Source organism: Apis cerana, linkage group LG11, assembly GCF_029169275.1.
Source record: "Apis cerana isolate GH-2021 linkage group LG11, AcerK_1.0, whole genome shotgun sequence".
NCBI lineage: Eukaryota > Metazoa > Arthropoda > Insecta > Hymenoptera > Apidae > Apis > Apis cerana.
Window position 1 is genome coordinate 8200211 of NC_083862.1, and position 18376 is coordinate 8218586.

The 18376-nt window shown below is 34.6% G+C and overlaps 1 protein-coding gene across 12 annotated transcripts in view; it reads right to left on the reverse strand.

Moving 5' to 3' along the window:
* LOC108002344 (hemicentin-2) overlaps window positions 1-18376 on the reverse strand; it is a 349141-nt gene that overhangs the window by 156848 nt on the left and 173917 nt on the right. The gene's annotated exons all lie outside the window — the stretch shown is intronic.

Here is an 18376-nt window from a genome sequence, read left to right on the forward strand (position 1 = left end):
ATAATTAAAATGTTGTCGATCTTAAAATTTAAAATATTAATTTTATTAAGTATAAAGAAAAAGAATTAGAGAAAGTGTGAGTATAACGTTCCATGAATTTTGACAAATTAACAAATAGATGAGGTGAACAGTCAATACCATTCAAAAATATCAATATAGTTACGAATATTTTGACGCGCTTTCGTAATTATGCTGATGCAATAATTATCCTCTGATTACTCAATAATTTGGAATTCAGAGCAAGCGTGCCCATAACACCAGTGACTATTAACATATGTTAAACTAAGTGCACGTTTGCGGATAAGCATTTCTGAATATCTCATTCCATGATAGTTCGCTTCTCCAGCGATGAAATTCATATTCAAATATGCGTTCACCTTTGCAAAGAATCCTTTGTAATTATTTACAGTCATGATCGTTTGTAATTTGGTTAAATCATTTGGTTGATACTTTAATCGTAATTTTTTAAACTCGTCAGAATTTGTGCACCTCTCATCCCAAATTGATCGATTTAGTATTGAATTAATATTCAGCTTCGTTTTTGCAATAATTGAATATTTCTTTTCTTCGTTCGAATTTTAAACTATATAATAAATATATTTTTTCTGTATTAATCTGGAATTTATATTAGGTTATTTGTAATTCGTTAAATTTTAATCGATGAAAAATTAGCTTACGCGAGTGATTTCGAATAGATTGATTTGACATCAATGAATCTCGAAACAATTATTCTTTTCAATTTTGAGTAATAAAATATTAATTCCATTGTAACGATAAAAACTTTGTTTCTCTTTGTTTTCATTTTCGAAATGCAATTGTAACGGCAAATTGGAACGAAATTAAAATAGAAAATACACATGGCTCGCTTCCATAAGGGATCCTTTTCAATCCAATTGAATTTTTATCCGCATGTTTGATTATTAAAAACCAGGCAAAAAAGAACATGGCACGTATATATATTTTCTTTTTCGCGAAAAGAAAAGTGAAAATGAAATAAAAATCCTTTTATAACAAGACCATGTTGTTAAAGATCGCAATCATTGTTACATGAAGGGCTTTGAAAAATTTAATAAAACTATAACCCGAGCCCCGATATCGATTTTAAATCCAATCGAGTACCAGATTCAATAAAAACTTCCCTTTTGATCTTACCTCTCGATTATTAATCCCGCCTCTCTTGTTTCGCGCCACTTTGCGACGTTATTAATTCGCCATTCGAATTTCGAGTTCGAGTTTTCAGAACGAAGATCAACGTTATGACATTCGAGACACTCGAATCTTTTGTTACGAAATTCAATTTATGCCACATTAAATTCTTCGAATCGATATTGGATAATTCGTAATCAAAACGCAATGTGTAACAGATCTTTTTCGATTTAATATATTCGTAGATATACTTTCGAAATCGATTCCAGGAAGAAGAAATGGTACAAATATTTTGATCGAGTTGATACATTCAACATTTATCATGTCTCGTTTCAATTAGCTTATGTAACTTGGCTTGATTTACATCCAAATTATACATTCTTCTACTACAAATATCTTTTTACTTATCCCCCAATAGAGCAAAACAAATAAGTCTCCTCTTTTGAAGTACCCCATCCTGAATATCCTATTCTCCATCGATACAGTCGAAAAACCCTCGATTTGTCGATAACTCGAGTTGCGAGGATTCCAATGAATCGGATCAGTCGATCGAAACAGATATCACGGTTTACGCAAGCGAGGAGAAGCAAGGTTCCTGACAAGAGGATCGCCATCCCGGTAATGCGATTCGCATTTTCTCGAGCGACGACGTTCCCTCAGACTTTTGATAGCCATCCCTCAGTAAGCGGAGGTTCGCAACTTCTCGGAGAACGTGCCCTCCCCCCCTGTTCATACCGCGATTGGACCATTTCCAAACCGTCTGCGACTAATTCCGTCCGAATCGCAAACCGTCCATATAGCCGGATTTGCAGAATTTCGTAAAGCCACCGATCGACACGTTGGACAATTGCGATCGGATTCGGTTCGAAAAGTCTAACTGACGAGTCAATTTCGCGTTAATGGGATGCTCAGCCGTGTTTCGACCGGAGTCTTCGACTGGAAAAGCTGGCTGGAATAATTAATGACGTTGGTTGTGCAGAGAATTTAATTTGAACGGATCCCTTTGATTTTGTGTTTTTTCTTTTTTTTTTTTTTTTTTGAAAGTTGAGAGTTGAGAGTTGAAGCATGTGTGTGGTTGAAGTGTCGTTAAATAATACAGTTGAAACTGTACGTTCGGAATGATTGAAATAATCGAGTAATTATTTTCTAATCGTGGTTCCTCTTATTTCAGATCGTTTTCGTGTGTCATTGATACGAGCAATGTACGGGATACAAAAATGTTGGTAAAATAGATCCATGCATAAGGAAAATTCAAGGATATTTTTGATATTTCAAATCGTTTTAAATGGAGCATCGAAGAAACAACGCCATTCCACTCGGTTAAATCAATATATCGCAATTTTCTGCCATTAAGCTCAAATATTCGAAATATCTCTAATATTCCAATTTCAGATTTCGAGGCTCGTTTTATTGCAAAATGTAACGCATTGCGGGATATATCGAAGCGATTGTTTCGACAATTGCGTTAGAAATTCGAGCGGAAACAGCATTCGGTACGGGAAATCTCGATTATCCGGATGTGATTGAAGACACTTTCATATATCGGTACTTCCATTAAGCGAACTTTCTATTATCTCCACGCGCAATAAAACGTTAACGATCGATTATCCGCGAATAAATTCGCTTATTAACGTCTGCAATAATATGGCCTGATAAGTAATATAGGTTGGCGAATTTTAATTGTTAATTACGTTCCCTAATTAGTTCTATGATTTCGATAAATAACGTCGATATTCTCGTGATAATTATATTTAATAATCGAGTATTTTGGGACAGAAAGAAGAGCGTTCATCACGTTGCGAAAAGAATCGACCATTTCAATGATATCCATCGATTCGAATGTTGTACAAATTCTGCGAATTCACGACTTTTTGAACAGTTCAAAATATATTAATATCGCGCAGAATATTGAAAATTGTTGTAGGATTAATTGTTTTTATTAATTGATAAGAAAAGTTATTGCTCGATTAAAAATTCTTGAATATCAAAAAGGAGAAACACATTTTAACGCGAATTGCACGTACAGAGAAAAGAAGATGACAAATAGTTGCAATCACGGTGTCGATTAACGAGTTAAAATTTCGAAAACTCACTCGTGGATGTTCGTGTATACTCGCCATTATACAAACTAACAATCTGCAACGATCTTTAGAAAGGAAGTCACGAAAGATCAAAGATATCCGGAAGCTTGTTTCCCCGAATAGAGGATCGGGAACTATCACGGGTATAACGGGAAGGCCGGGGATAAATATAAGAAGCTTTGGATGCAGAGAGAAGCCCGGGGCATCTCGGAATTTCCTTCGACGAAAGAAGATCCTAAAAAGCTGCATCGCTGTTCTGAATCGTCGAATTGTAAAGAAAGAAATTGCGCGGCTCGCTCTCGAAGACGATTAAAATTTCCAACTACTTCCATCCTCCATAAACTTTCCGCATTATTCATCACCGCTTCGACGAGAACTTTCTATCTGTAAAAAGGAAAATTGAAGATACGAAACGAAATCGTAGAAAAAGGAAAGGAAGAGAAAAAGAGGGGGAGGGAAAAAATGGGAAAAAGGAAGAAAGAATGAAATAAGTAGGAAAGTGTTGTAAAAATGCTTCTCTTTGCTACATATTATTCCTCCATTGCCATAAAGCGGTGGTCCGACACCGGCTCTGAAACCGTAAAAGGGATCTTGGGAAGAAGAATAATGAACTCGGATGATATTGCAGCAGAAAGAATTTAATTTTTTGCTTGGTGAACGCGAGCCGAGCGAGCGAAGATCATTGAATCTTCTTTCGAGAGCGATTTCCACGCGGGAAAATTTGAATAAAATTATTTATTATAGCGGGAGGAAGTTTGAAATTACGCGTGGATCGAACGTAAAATTTGGTATTTTGGAGAGAAATTCTTTCTGAAATTTTCTTTCCTTTTTTTATACATTTTCGTAAATAAATAAAAAGAGGGGGGCCTCGATTTATGACGCAGAAACGAGGAAACTCGTGAAAATTTTTACTTAAATTTATCGCTTAGTTTCTCTGTTTATTTTTCATGCGGTTACCTTTTTACAACACCTGTACTTTACGATATTCGATCGTACTTCTAAATGTCTTTCCATCTTCTACATTTCACGTTTCGTCGAGTACTCGTCAATTAATGTTTAACTCGTACACCAATACAACTTAACAATCCGTTTATCTCAATGATCCATCGATTATCGCCCGCATAAATTATCCCATCGTTCCTCGACTAATTCATCGAGCAAATATGATACCCTTTTCCAAGTAGGACCTGACAAATGCCAAACGCGAGGCCGGAAGACGTTGCAGCGAATTGCGCCAAAAGGTGTCGAACGAGGGTTGCTCATCATCGCTGAAGAATGGCCGGTATGGAATAATTGTTTCGAGTAACGGTGCACTCTGCACGGGGTTAACCGTGTAAGAGCGAGTAATTACCCGTTTCGCATCCACAACTCCATTAAACCGGGAAGAAGAAGGGAATTACTAAGAGGGAAGCCAACTTCCACCACTTTATGCCGCCCTGCTAAACACCAACTCGGAATTACTTTCGTATTATTATGCCTTTGTGGCGCGTGGTAATTAATCTTCTATTCGCCAAGTTGGATCAGAATAGAGGGGCCGCTAAGAAGGAAAAACGTTGATGCAAGGGGATGAATGGAGGGGGATTCTTTCAACAACATTGGAAAGAAGATTTCTTGGGCGGCTTCTTTTGGAGGTATGTTGAAAGTTTTTGTTGATTAACTTGATTTTCATTTTCAGAAATCGAGGGTACTGTTACACGGGGATGTCGATATAATTGGAATCGAGTTTACAAGTTGAACTTTTTAATCTTTGAAGGCCTTTTCAAGTCATTAAAATGATTCTCGATAAGAATTTTGTATGAAATGTATCTTGCGATACACGAATATATGTATATCAGTTTCTGTCAAATCTAATTTATAATGTTGTGACATCAGCCCTCTGAAAATTATATAATTATAATTAATTATTATGTTGATATAATTTTAGAAAATAATTACTAATCAATGTTTCAGAGTAATAAATACAGTCGTGGTATAAACGGAAAGAAAAAGAATTTATCTCTTTTCTCATTCACAATTGGCACATCTGGTACGTGTTTTTATAAGGTAAAAAAAAATAAGAGGAAAATTATAAAATTTGAATAAGAAAGTTGTCTTGAATGATATCACATATGAATGTTTGAATAATTTTAGAATAATTTTTGTAAATCGATTAACTGTTCCTTCTTGAATCCTTATGTGTCTCATTATTATCATACTTAGGTTTCAAATCACGTTGAATCGTGATTGAAATCGAAGGATAAAGTGGTGAAGGTACAATTAGCAGTCCATTGTTCTTTGAAACTTTTGCGAGTTTCAGATATTCTTATCTTGTTCGAGATTTCATTAAGTTACAGTTTTAAACGAAATCAAAGCGATTCTCATTAATTCGCGGTTAATTTCAACTTAAAACGGACTAAACGATCCGTGAATATTGCGACTATCCCCGATTATATTTGCTGATCAAATTGTAAAAGTTCGATAGGATGAACGTTTCGGTTCTTTGGAAGAGTAGAGAATTTTTTTCTTTCTTTCTTTCTTTTTTCTCTTCTTTTTTTTTCCCCCTGTATCTCAGGCGTGATTAAATTAAAAAGAACGAAGCATTTAATCCACCAAATGACTTCATCCGAAGCAGTTGTTCCTACAGAAAGATTTCCTCTACCTCGCGAAATTACTTATCCTTCTACAATTACATTTCACCCGGTAAAATGAAACTCTTACCCCTCCCCGCTACATCCTTTCACCTTAATTCGTAATTTCTTTTGTAATTCCAACTATACCGGGACGAGAAGCGTGATTTACCCCTAATAAACTTCATTTCAGCTTAGCAATCGAAATTTCACTTAATTTTATCGATCCTACGAGAAGTTGGCGTTGTAATATCAAATATCGTGATATTAAATTGCCAATTGCATTGATATTAGATAATATTTCAGACAACGTTTCAAATAAGAATATCGAATATTTATGAAAGAATTAATAAGAAGATTTAATATTACCTGACTTCTTCGTTTCTGTTCCAATATTTCTCGTAAATTCATAATAAAAAAAACGATGTCAGAGTCTCGTTAAGAAATAAAATACCTTATATATACATGTAAAATATAAAATACTTCATAATCAACGTAAACAATCAGCATTCAAATTCAATTTTATTATTCTTCGTTTCCATCTCATCTTCCCTCGCATACTCTTGCTAATCGCTTAATCAATTATTCTCAACATTATCCAAAGACAATGGACTTCGCACTCCATTGCACATTGGATAAACATGGAGACATCAGATATCGATCCAGGAATCCAGGTATTCTCGAAAATTTTTCTGCGCCAGACGGATTATCACGCAGGTGGATACTTGGAATCCTTTGTCTCATTTTCTGTCGATTCTTTCTCTCCTCTCCCCTCTCATCTTCCCCTTCTCGAGCTTTCGATCGCGCCTTGCAGTTTCCTTGTTGCATTGTCCCGCGCTTTGTGCACGCGCGCCAATCTAGATTGCTTTCGATACACCATCCCCCTTCTTCCTCCTCCCTCATTGACATTCCGTTTTTCTCGCAGATTCGTTTCCATTGGGTATTTTCGTCCGAGTGTCGTCGTCGTCGTCGTCGTCGCGATTTCATTGGGTCCCATATCGAGAAGAGGAGACCGAGAAACGACGAGGCACGACGAGAACGTGTGTGTGTGTGTGTGTGTGTTGAATCGCGTGGAATTCGAGTTAATCTTGATCACGAATCGAGAAGTTGTATACATATTTGGGACGGACAGTGATGGGGGTGAAATGGAAGATGGAGTTTGAAAATTTATGGGTCGGATTCTTTTGCGAATATCTTTCTGTATTTAAAATGAATTCTTTTGCCATTCCTGGAAGTGGTTATCGTGAAATAATTTTTTTTGTTTTTCTTTTTCTTACGTTTGTCAGGAAGTAGTTATTCATATAAAGTTGTTCGTTTTGGAAATAAGGAGGAGATTAATATTATTTGTTCAATAAATAGTTCATTTAAGAGTTTGCAAACATTTTTTTTTAAAATTGGACATACTTTTTGCAATTATTTTCAAAATATTATCTTCTAATTTCACGTTTCTAATGATACGATTCTGTTATTGAGGATATAAAATTCTATGCATACAATATTGTTACGAAAGCATGTATAACGATTCGTTTAGAAGAAAATCTAGCACGATGCACGAACATTTGTTCGAACGATTTCTTTTCTCGTTTCGATTGAATCAAGCTCGAAAGATATAGAGGGGTTAATTAATTCCTGCTAGCTTAACGATCGACCCAGAAACCTTGATTTTTTTTAGAGGAATTCGGCCGAAAATGGCCCCGTGGAGGCGTTGTAAATGGAAAATATTGTGGATAGGTATCGAAAAGTTCCCTGGTTATTTGGAATCGAGGTTAAGTGGTGTGAATTTTAACGGTTCACTGCGTTGTATCTCGCGTTTCATTCTCGTTTGTACCTTGCATCAGATAGTTATTTTCCTATTTTTGTTTTTCAATCGTAAAATTCTAAATTTTTCCTCATTAATATTCGTGAAATATATTCGTTTTTGTTTAGAAAAAAGAGAAAAGAAGGAAGATTCTTACGTTTCAGTCGCAGAAGTGTTTTTATATTGCATAACGAAAAAAGTCATTTTATATAAAATTTTGTGTACATAAATCACGATGGATAGAAATTTTATCATTTTTTAAAAAGCTGACATGTTTTGCAGAGTTTTAAAATATTTTTTTTCTCACAATTTACATAAATTTTGATATTTATTTCTCGTATATTAATCTTTTGTAACGAAAGCTGCCATTTTTTGAACATTTTTAACCATTTTTTGAATTATTTTTGTTATATATATCTTATTTGTTTTTAATAATATTAATCAATTTTTTATATCAAAGTTAAATGGTTTCGAGAGAAGCATATTCCGATATTAGTTTTTTCATATATTGACTCGTGTAGGATTTACGAAAATCAATGTCGATTTTTTAAATGGAATCATCGTTTTTTAATAATTCAGTAGTTGCATTTCAAATTCTTTGTAGAAAAATATTAAAGTTTATGTAACAAATAATTATAGTCTATTATAGTTTAGATAATAATTAAATTAATTAAATATCTTTTAAACTAATTTTTGCTATAAATGAATGAAAACTTTCTTACAAAGAATAAAGAGTTTCATTTAATAATGCATTAAAAAACATATGGTTCACATAAAAAAAAAATAAAATTAACTCCCATTTGTACAAAAATTAATGACATCGGATTATTCGTACCTTGAAATCAATACAACTTTTATCTAAAACTATATATTTTTTTAATATAATATAAACATAATAATGTTACATAATCCATAATCCCTTGCATTCCTTAATCCTTTAGAATTAAATAAACTGTTAAAAAAATAATTAATTGGCTAAAAATACTGCCTATTTAAAAGATTATGACACAAAGTAACTACAAAAGGTAAGTATAAAATAAGTATAAAAGAACAGTATAATATATTACATAATAATTATTTTTTAATAATTATGACAATCAGATAAAAAATATCTGCGTTGGAATTCTCGAAAAAATATGTACAACTTCCAATTAACATATTTTCCAAACATTAGACTCAAAATTCGGCAAAAATTCTTGTTTCTTAAAAATTCGATTTTATATTAGAAAAACATAAACTATTAGAAGAGAATTTCACATTCGAGAAATTTTTTCTGAGAATTTTGGCAGTTCTTGGAAATGAGGTCAAATTCTTAGAATCTCTAAAATTCCAGGAATTTTCCAAATAGCTCAAATAAATAAAATTTTTGTCCAAAAATTCGACTTTGTATTAGGAGAACATGATATGATAGGAGGTCGATCGAAAAATTCTTCCGAGAAATAACGTCAAATTCTCGGAATCCTTAAAATTCTTGGAATTGGCATCGAATTTCGTACGAAACATGGAACATTTGGCCAAAAATTCTATTTTGTATCTGGAGAACATAATTCAAGAATAGATGAAATTTGCCCGAGAATTTCATGGTAGAATTATTTGTCTTAATTTTCGACCATATATTAGAGGATTGTATTTATGGAAATCGTATTTGAAATTTTATTGGAATTTGAGGTAATTTTTTTTCTTTTTTTACTTACCTTTTATACTCACCTGTATATACTTACCTTCGCCAAATTTTTTCAGGAATCATTTTTTCATCATTTTACTTACATCTAGTTGATTGGAAAAACTAAACATTTTATAAGTATTTCGCAAGAACGAAAAAATACCAACACTTTTATTTTTTTAATATTATTTGCTATTATAATCCTATAAATCTAATATATTTTAATCCATAGTGCTCACAGGTTTCGTAAAAATAAATTTTTACTTTTCTAATGTAAAACCGATCATTCGCGAAGAAAAATGCACAATAAGAGAAGAATCTTTCTTTTTTTTCATTCTAATCGCTTGAAAATCTATCTATTGTGTTCAATGTTTTCGCTGAGTTGCCAAAATGCGCTTTATCACCGCCGTTAAAAGTCGGTTGTTCGATCAGTTTACCAGCTTCCGTGCATCGACATGTATCAACACGATTTTTATAAGTCTTGCCGAATCAAAAAACAATCGTTTAAATTGGAACAGCTCATTAACAGCGCGTTATATTAAATTTCTCTAATTATGTCGCGATTTGTCGCAAATGAAACGTCGCCTCCTGTCCGGGGCCCGTCACTCACCCGATAATTAGCGGAGAGAGAGAGAGAAAGAGAAAGAGAGAGCGAAGAAAACGTGAAACGTGTCACCAAGAATGAAATTCCATTGAAAGAATTCCGTTCAGCCTCGAAACTTCAACATCCACGTTGATTTATTCACCATTAATTAGATTTCCCGTTAATATTCCCATTCTCGCCACATTTATTCCCCATTTTCGTCTCCCTTCCTCCCCTCCCTCCATCTACTCCTCCCTTTTTTAATCTCGCTTCATCGATAAAATTCAAAACGCGCGTTCGCCCTGCAATTTTTACGATTTATATAAGAGATTTTTATTCCATACCACGTATCATGACGAATTTAAATTAACAAAAAAAAAAAAAAAAAAGGAAAAAGAGAATGGTTGGAGGAGGATAAAAAAAAAAGGAAAAATACAAAACAAACAATTCGTGCGACCGAATACTTTCGAGATCGTTTCCCCGTATAACTCGGCTTCTCTCTCTCTTTTTTTTGTCCCACTGCAAACAGGATTAAGCGAAATTATGCCCCGTTTAACAGACTTTATTTTTTATTGTCTCGTAAAAAATGGCGCGCGAGAACTTGTCCTCCGCTTTCACGCGGACGCTCTTCTGTCTCGCGAATCAGTAAATCGTGTTTCGATTATGGGTGTTGATCGTTGCATCAGGTTAGAACATCCGTTATCGGAATATACGTTAACCCTGTTCGAATGTTCTGACCGAACATTCTAACGCTATCTCTCTTCGCTCGTTGACAAACGTGAGCAAACGTGTTTCCTTATCGCAGCATAGGTGGAAATTAAATTTAATAATGAAATTGATATTGCAGTAGCGTGAAGAATAGCGTAGAAATATGAGGGGACGTAGAAGAGGGAGAGTGCAGTTGGAGAGAATGTGCGGATTTTGGTTTGAAAGGGCGAGGAATTTTTTTTTTCAGGCGTGGCTGTTTTGTTCGTCTATTTATTTATTTTTTTGAATGAATCGTTATTATTATTTTTTTTTAATGCAAGAGTTCTTTACAAAATACACTATCATTGGAATTAAAAGACAAAAAGGAAGAAGGAAATTTTACAATAAAAATCATTTTTTATATCACTATCTTATTCTTAAATTATTCTCTTTATTATAGTAATTAGGTAAGATTCTAAAAGTATTTTACTTATAATAAATCATGCTTTTAGGTCAACAATTTGATTTGATTTCATCTTTCTTTGGCAAAAGTTTATAATTCAAATTTTGAGAAAAAATTGAGTAAAATTTGCAATTAAATGAATTATAACAGCAGAAAAGGAGATTTACTTTTTCGAAATAATAATAAAATATTCACGATTAATTTTAGAATGGCTAGATCTATTTGTAAATTTTATTTCCCTTGTACTGGTTAATTGAAAGAGAATTTAATCCTTATCTTCTACTACATGATGTATGCAACGAAGATTATACATACCACATAACTTTAATAATCCTTGTACCACTAGACGTATGATAAAATATTATAAAACATTATATTTTTCCAGATATTCGCAAAATGCATTTACATTTAAATAAAGTTAAGATTAAATTCATTTCCACCATAATTAAATTATACAAATCACAAATTCTAATCTTATCAATCTTAATAAATTTAATCATTTAAATTTAACAATTACGAAATCTCTACAATTTGTTTAACTAAATATATATATATATAGTTACTATATCATTGCACAAAATGTAAATTAATCCAACGGATAAAATTTAAGAGGGAATCTAATCTAATCCAATCCGAGTTCACCTTTATCACGAAGGAAAAGGGAAAGAAAATCCATGCTCGACCGTGAGCAAAGCTCCATTATTTATTAAGCCACGCATACCTCTGCCTCAAGATTCCCAGGATTTCTTGCCCGTGGAAACGGCGAAAGTAACGTTTCACTTTCGTTTCTTCCCCCTCCTCCTCCACGAAAGGAATCCCGAAACCACGTCACAGTCGAAAAATAGTCGAGCAAAGACAATTGCACCGCAACCTCGACCGACCGCTGTCTCGAGCCACAGCGGTTTTATGGCGCGTGCTCGACGGACCACGGGGACGAGAGCAAATATTCCTTCTTCGCTTTCTCGTTCACGGGCTCTCGCTCGCGACGTTTCTTGCAACGCAGAGAAATCTCCCACGGAAATCCTGATCCGCGGCCGTGTTTGCTCGACCAACTCGCTTGTCGCGAGAAACCTCGTATTTGTTTCGTTATTTAATTGCCTTGTTTCTCTTCCTAATTGGGCCGAGCACAGTTTCAATGCCTCGTAATGCGAAAGTCGCACTTTTTCCTTTCCTGGTTTTTTATTTTTATTCCTTGAAAAAGAAAAGGAAAATTGTCGCGCCTTTTAGCAGTGGCTAAGTTAGCGCGCATAGAAAGATAGTAGGAATTCTAAGAGATTTTGCTTTTCGAATTTTCTCTTATTTAGGTGCTAGACTTTGAAGGATTATGTTCGTTTACAAATGAAGAACATTCCCTCTTTGTTTTTAATTTTTATTTATTTTATTGGAAAAAGAAGGGCGAACGGAGAGTTTGCTTTCCAAAGAATTTTATTTCTTTTATTTCCATTTCGCATTCATATGGTAAAATGGGAAATTTTATTCAGTTGTTTTAAGAGGCACGAGGGATATTTTTCTTTTCTAATCTTATTTTCTCTCTTCCTTTCGTTCTTCCTTTCTTTTTCAACTTTGCATTCAAACTTATAGAGACAACGTTTCTTTAGATCCTCCTTTTTCAACTTTATATCATATTTGTGTAATAAACGAGAGATTACACGTTGCGTTAGGAGATCTCGCTTAGGAACCGGTGAAACGTTGGCGCTTTTGAAGATTTACAACCGAAGTTTGTCTATAAAATTATGTAACTGCGTTGCCTGAACCGTATTATTAATCTTTGTAACGTGGGAACATGTGCGCATGCAAATTTATGTATATTGTACAATTCGAGAAGCGCGCAACGTGCGTTTATTTCTGAATGTGTTTACAGTTATGCTCATAACGCGTTCGATATCGATCATTCGAATAAAATTTTCTAAAAATCTTACCATCCACCTTTATTATTCCACCGTTGTTTCAACATTTCCTTCTTTCGAGTAACAACCCCCTAACAACACCACGCATCATCTTCCAAATCTCCAAAGCCTGAACAACCACCCCTCGAGCTCACGTCAGACCCTCTTCTCTCCCCCAAAAAGAAAACCATTTCCTCGAATTCTGTCGGCTGGAAACTGCCAAACGCACCGTGATGGCCCTCTCGTTATTCCACGCATCTCTAACGGCAATTGGCAAGAAGCTGATTCCTGCCACGAGGATTTCGAGTAGTATTTTTCGACGACGATATTTCGGCGGGGAAATATTAGCGCGAAGGAAATGGGGAATATTGGGGATGCAGTTCGGGTCGATGCACTTTTGGCACACGCGTCGAGGAGGGGTGGAGTGTCGCGCACACGTGGGGGAGAGCGACAATGAATAAGTGTGCGGTGTTTGTCGCCCCCTCCTCTCGCGACGTCTTGGCCAATCTCGCGAGGAACAGTTGGGGTGGTTTCTTGAGATTACGCGTGAGGGATTGCGAGTATACGCTTGGGTATATCTTTCGTTGATCTGATTTGTCTTTCGTGATTGTGCTCGTTCAGGAATGGAGATGTTATTGGGGTTGGTTAAGTTTCGTGGGTAAAATTGGGATTTTAGAGATGTTTTTGTACTTTGATGTTTCGTTCAAATTGAATTGAAAAGTATTTTTAGATTTTATTCGTTGTAGAAGAAGTTCTCGTTAATCATTTTAAATAAATCGTCGGTTTGAAATTCGCGATATATTTTCATTTTATCACGAATTAATTATCACAATCGTGTCGGTTAAATGTCGGTTGAAATCGAAATTCGATAACGTTTAGACTAATTTTCTCGTATCTGAGTCTTATAATTATAGTTAAATTCTGTTTAATTGTTGATTGAACGTCTTATTGACCAAAATTTAATAAACTCTAATTAAGAGTTCCCACTTTCCTGCTGGTATTGTAAAACAGCACAATATCAGAATTCAAATATTATGGACTATGGAATTGTGGATTGGTTTCTTGAATGAAAGGATGTGTATAATATCCTTTGAATTGCATACTTGTATTCACTATGCAGCAACGTTTGCGCAGAACACGTGCAAAATTCAGAAATTCGATGTAAATGTGTGCCTTTATCGGTGAACTTGCTCCTTCGGTACAAATAAAACACCCTCTACGATGGGGAAGTTAAGAGTTTAATGATGCCATAAATTGAGATTAGAAATTTGAAGGCTGAATTTTTGTCCATTTCCAATGTATTTTCAAAATATAAATTTAAATTTTTCATAATCCTCTCGAATTTTTTAAAAATTCTCTGAAATAATTAAATTGAAATGTCTACAAATAGGTTTCTTTTTAATTAATCGTATTATCAAGTTCGTAAAATTAATCAAACGAATCTTACGACTTCGTCACTTCGACAAAATCACCCTTCTGTTCCAAGAAATATTATCGTGGAACCGGAGAGAGGAATTGCAAGAGGCGAAGGACAAATAATTCCTTCGTAAATTGGCGCTGTCTTTCGTTCAGGATTTCGAGTGAAATTCGCCGAGAGGTATGAAGTACAAATATGGCGACATTTGTTACGTAAATATCTTTCTTTATTCGAGAGACCGTGCATATCGAATATGGAACGAAGCTTTTAAGGAAATTAAGTATTTCTCTCTGATGGCCATTGATTGATCGGCCATATTGTTAATTCGATTGTGTGTAACAGAGACACCGTTTGATCGTGCAATCGATCTTAACAATCGATTTACTGCCTGCGTATTTGTGTTATAAATAATGAAATAAATTATACGTAAATTGTATTATTCAAAATGATTAATTCTTTCATTTGTTATTATTCTTACGATTCTATTATACATTTTTTTAAACAAAATGTCGTGTAACGAATGGAAGGTACTTTGGAAAATAGAAAAAACTCAGCAATTATTTTATTTTTGTCACAACGATATAATATAAGTGAAAATAAAAGATTCGTATCTATCATCGAGGAACTAAAAACGAACAATTACGATAAACTTTGCTTCTACTAACAAATACTAGTTACAACCAAATGAGCAACTTATATCAACTATAATTCTCACAATTTATAATTATATCGAAAATTGAACCCATTTCTATTCATTATTCGAAACAAATCTATATTTTCCCCTCTTTTCTTTTTTTTTTAAACAATTTTTCAACGAATTTCCCTTTCATCGCTAATTACCTCCGAGAGGAATGTTAAAAATTTGTAGTATGCGTGCGTATGGACACTCTTTTTTTTATTTTCACCCTGTTGTTATTTCTCCACGGCTTCATCCACGGTCCAAATGTTTCGAATCCGCCGCATGACGTTTCGATTAGTCCCGCCCTGTTATCGAGCTTTCGATGAGTTTCGGTTTTCTCGAGATTAATTACCCGACCGAGGTATTAAGTTTTGATTAACGACAGTATAGAACGATGAAATTGCTCGATTGCGATTGCTTGCGAGCCGTTTAATCTTTGTCATTATACTCGAACGAATCGAACAATGCTTTAAATTGTTGGTGCAATTTGAATTTTTCTCGGATAACTCGAAACTTTTCGATTTTGATAGTACACTTTGATCGTTATGTTTGCTTTTTGAAATTTTAAAAATCTTGGAATATTCAAAATAAAAATACTCGTATTTATCTGTTAAATAATTAAAACGAAAGACGATTTATTTCATACGTATAAAAGCTGCCAATTTTTTGGATCCAATAGAGATAGAAGTAAAAAGACTTTACATTTTAAATAATTACTCTCTCTGGATGCCAAAAAATCTCGTTACTTTGCACACACGCCTGGTTAAATCCGTAGGTGTAAAATTCGAAGGCACATCTTTGGAATAACAAACGGTTTCCCAAACATTTTGCCCCCAAAGTCAAATCCATTACGCCATATCGACGAGCACCCGTTAAAACATATCGAGATTTTAATCGAATCTCGCCCCGCCGTGTCGCCCCCGGAATTATAATATTTTGAAACGGTGTAAAACGGCGCACGTCGAGCGCCATATACCCCATTACGCATCATCGCCCCGTGTAAAACGAATTTCGGCCGTGCCGCTAATTTCATCGATCATCGCGCGATGATAAAGCTCGGTAATGATTTTTCGGCCGGGGAGCGCGGAGAATTGGAACTCGTTTCGAAATTTCCATCTCGCGGATTAATCCCTGCGCGACGTTTACGCGTCACATTTTTGCCGATTGAGAATAACGCAGAGATCGTTCCAGTGACAAATATAGTCATTTTTTCCAGCGATCGTGAAAGTATCGGAGCGCAAGTGTAAGCAAAGGAGCGTTGATAATGATCGAGGTGATTTTGGAAATTAAATTAAGTCGAGAGATCATTCGAGTGACAGAAATATAACAGAAACGTTGATAATAAAACGAGGATCGATTTATGATTTTGAAAAAGACGCGATTTAATTTTTGGAAATTGAATCGTGGCTGAGAGATCGTAGACAGAAATTTTCAAGATAGGGATGTTGAAAGGGAGTTAAGGATTTTATTTCTGGAAATTAAATCGTATTTGATGAGATCGTTCGAGCGACAGAAACGAGATTATGGACGAGAGATGTTTTGCGAAGAAAGATTCTAAGATTACGATCTTGAAAAGGTTATTTTCGGAAATTGTACTTTTTAAATCCTGTTGGAATATTTATAATTGGATATTGGGTTTCTCTATTTTTAAAGAAAAAGAAAAAGGAGAGTAACACGTTCCAAGAAGAGGAAACTGTCCGCGTAAGAGATTTAGAACTTGGGCTGAGAATGGAATTTTAATTCGTCTCTTTTAAACAGCAGAGTTTTACGCTACTTGCTTAAGGAAGCAAACTCGTTTAATGCAAATTATTCCAATATCGATCGGCCCCTTTACCCTCCAACTTTAAAGACGTTGTAAATTTGTAGAAAAGGGCAAATAAATCTCTTTGATAAATTTTATGATCCCATTTTATCCCGTGCAAAAGGGAGTTGGTTAAACGAATTCTTTAAATATTCTTCGCAACACGATGTACCCGTCAAGTTCGATATTCTTTACAAATAATTAAACCTTCAAACATATCAACCTCGAAACGATCAATTTCGTTTGACAAGCGAAAATCTTCATTTTCCACGTTCAAATCGATCGAAGCGCAATCTCTCGAAGAATTAAATCCTCTTCTTCGAACCGACCAGTATTTCCAGACTCAACAACACCCATTCACACCTGTTTCGAGAAGCGAAGCCGAGTGACGTTAACTTCATCGCCGAGACAACGTTTACTCAATCCGTTCGCTTGCTTATTTACCGAATTGTCGATCTATGAAGCCTTTATTCTATAAACCCAATCCACGAGACGTTAAATCTTCCTCAATCGGTTACATCGATTCATCAAGGCGCACTAATTACGCGATGGAACCGTGTTAAGAGAACACATTGAACCGTTTAAACCAACGAACGCTGATGAATCGTGGTTGAATATTAATTTATCAATGGATAATCGCGTGTGCAACAACCGGAGATCAAGGGAATATTTATTTGTATTTATTTTCGTGACAAGGGAATTGTAATTCGAGTATTCAATGGACGTACAGGGCTCGATATTTATAGGGATTCGCATTGGGAATGATTTAATTATTGGTTCGACGCGGGATAAACTTGTTTCGAACACTTGGTTTATTTATATTATATTTTGGAGAAGTAGATGAAAATCTTCTTTTTAAAATTGGAAAACAAGTGTTTAGAAAAATTTAGGAAAGCTAATCTTTGCGTTTGTTTCGATTCCTCCCTCAAATTGTATAATTCCAGAAAACATAAATTTTAACTGTTTCAAATTACTTAAAACGATTTCTTTTTGTAAAATAAACAATATCGCGTTTAAATTAATTAATGAAATCGAATATCAATTTTCGGGTAATAAATTCAACGTTTCATTTTCATTAAAATCCTAACACTGGAATAAGAAAACAATTCGTTGATTCGTATAACACGTAGTATCAATTCAAGAATTTCGTGAATAATAATTATTCGACGAAAACTTCCCCCTCGACGTTGCGTTTCGATTACATTCACTCGCTGATTAAATCCTGAGTATATATATTTTTTTTTTTTACTATCCAATGTTTTTCCTTCCATTTTGATACGTATCGTTTTCAAGATTAAAAGCTGAAAAACAACGATGCAGTGGAAAGGTATTTTACTGTCACATTCGTTCCGCTCGAAATATGATCGGGGAAACCGATTTCTCATCTCTGACAGCTCCGTAACAAACAACAACCGTCTTTTACATGCTACATGAGTCGGAAAATGTTTTTCCATTGGGCCAGAAGGTTATCGGGAATTTAGACGTTTGTCATTTTATGAGTTTCGTTATCTGGAAATATCGCGATCATTGAACACAGATCGTTGAATATTTGTTTTGTGGTCAAAT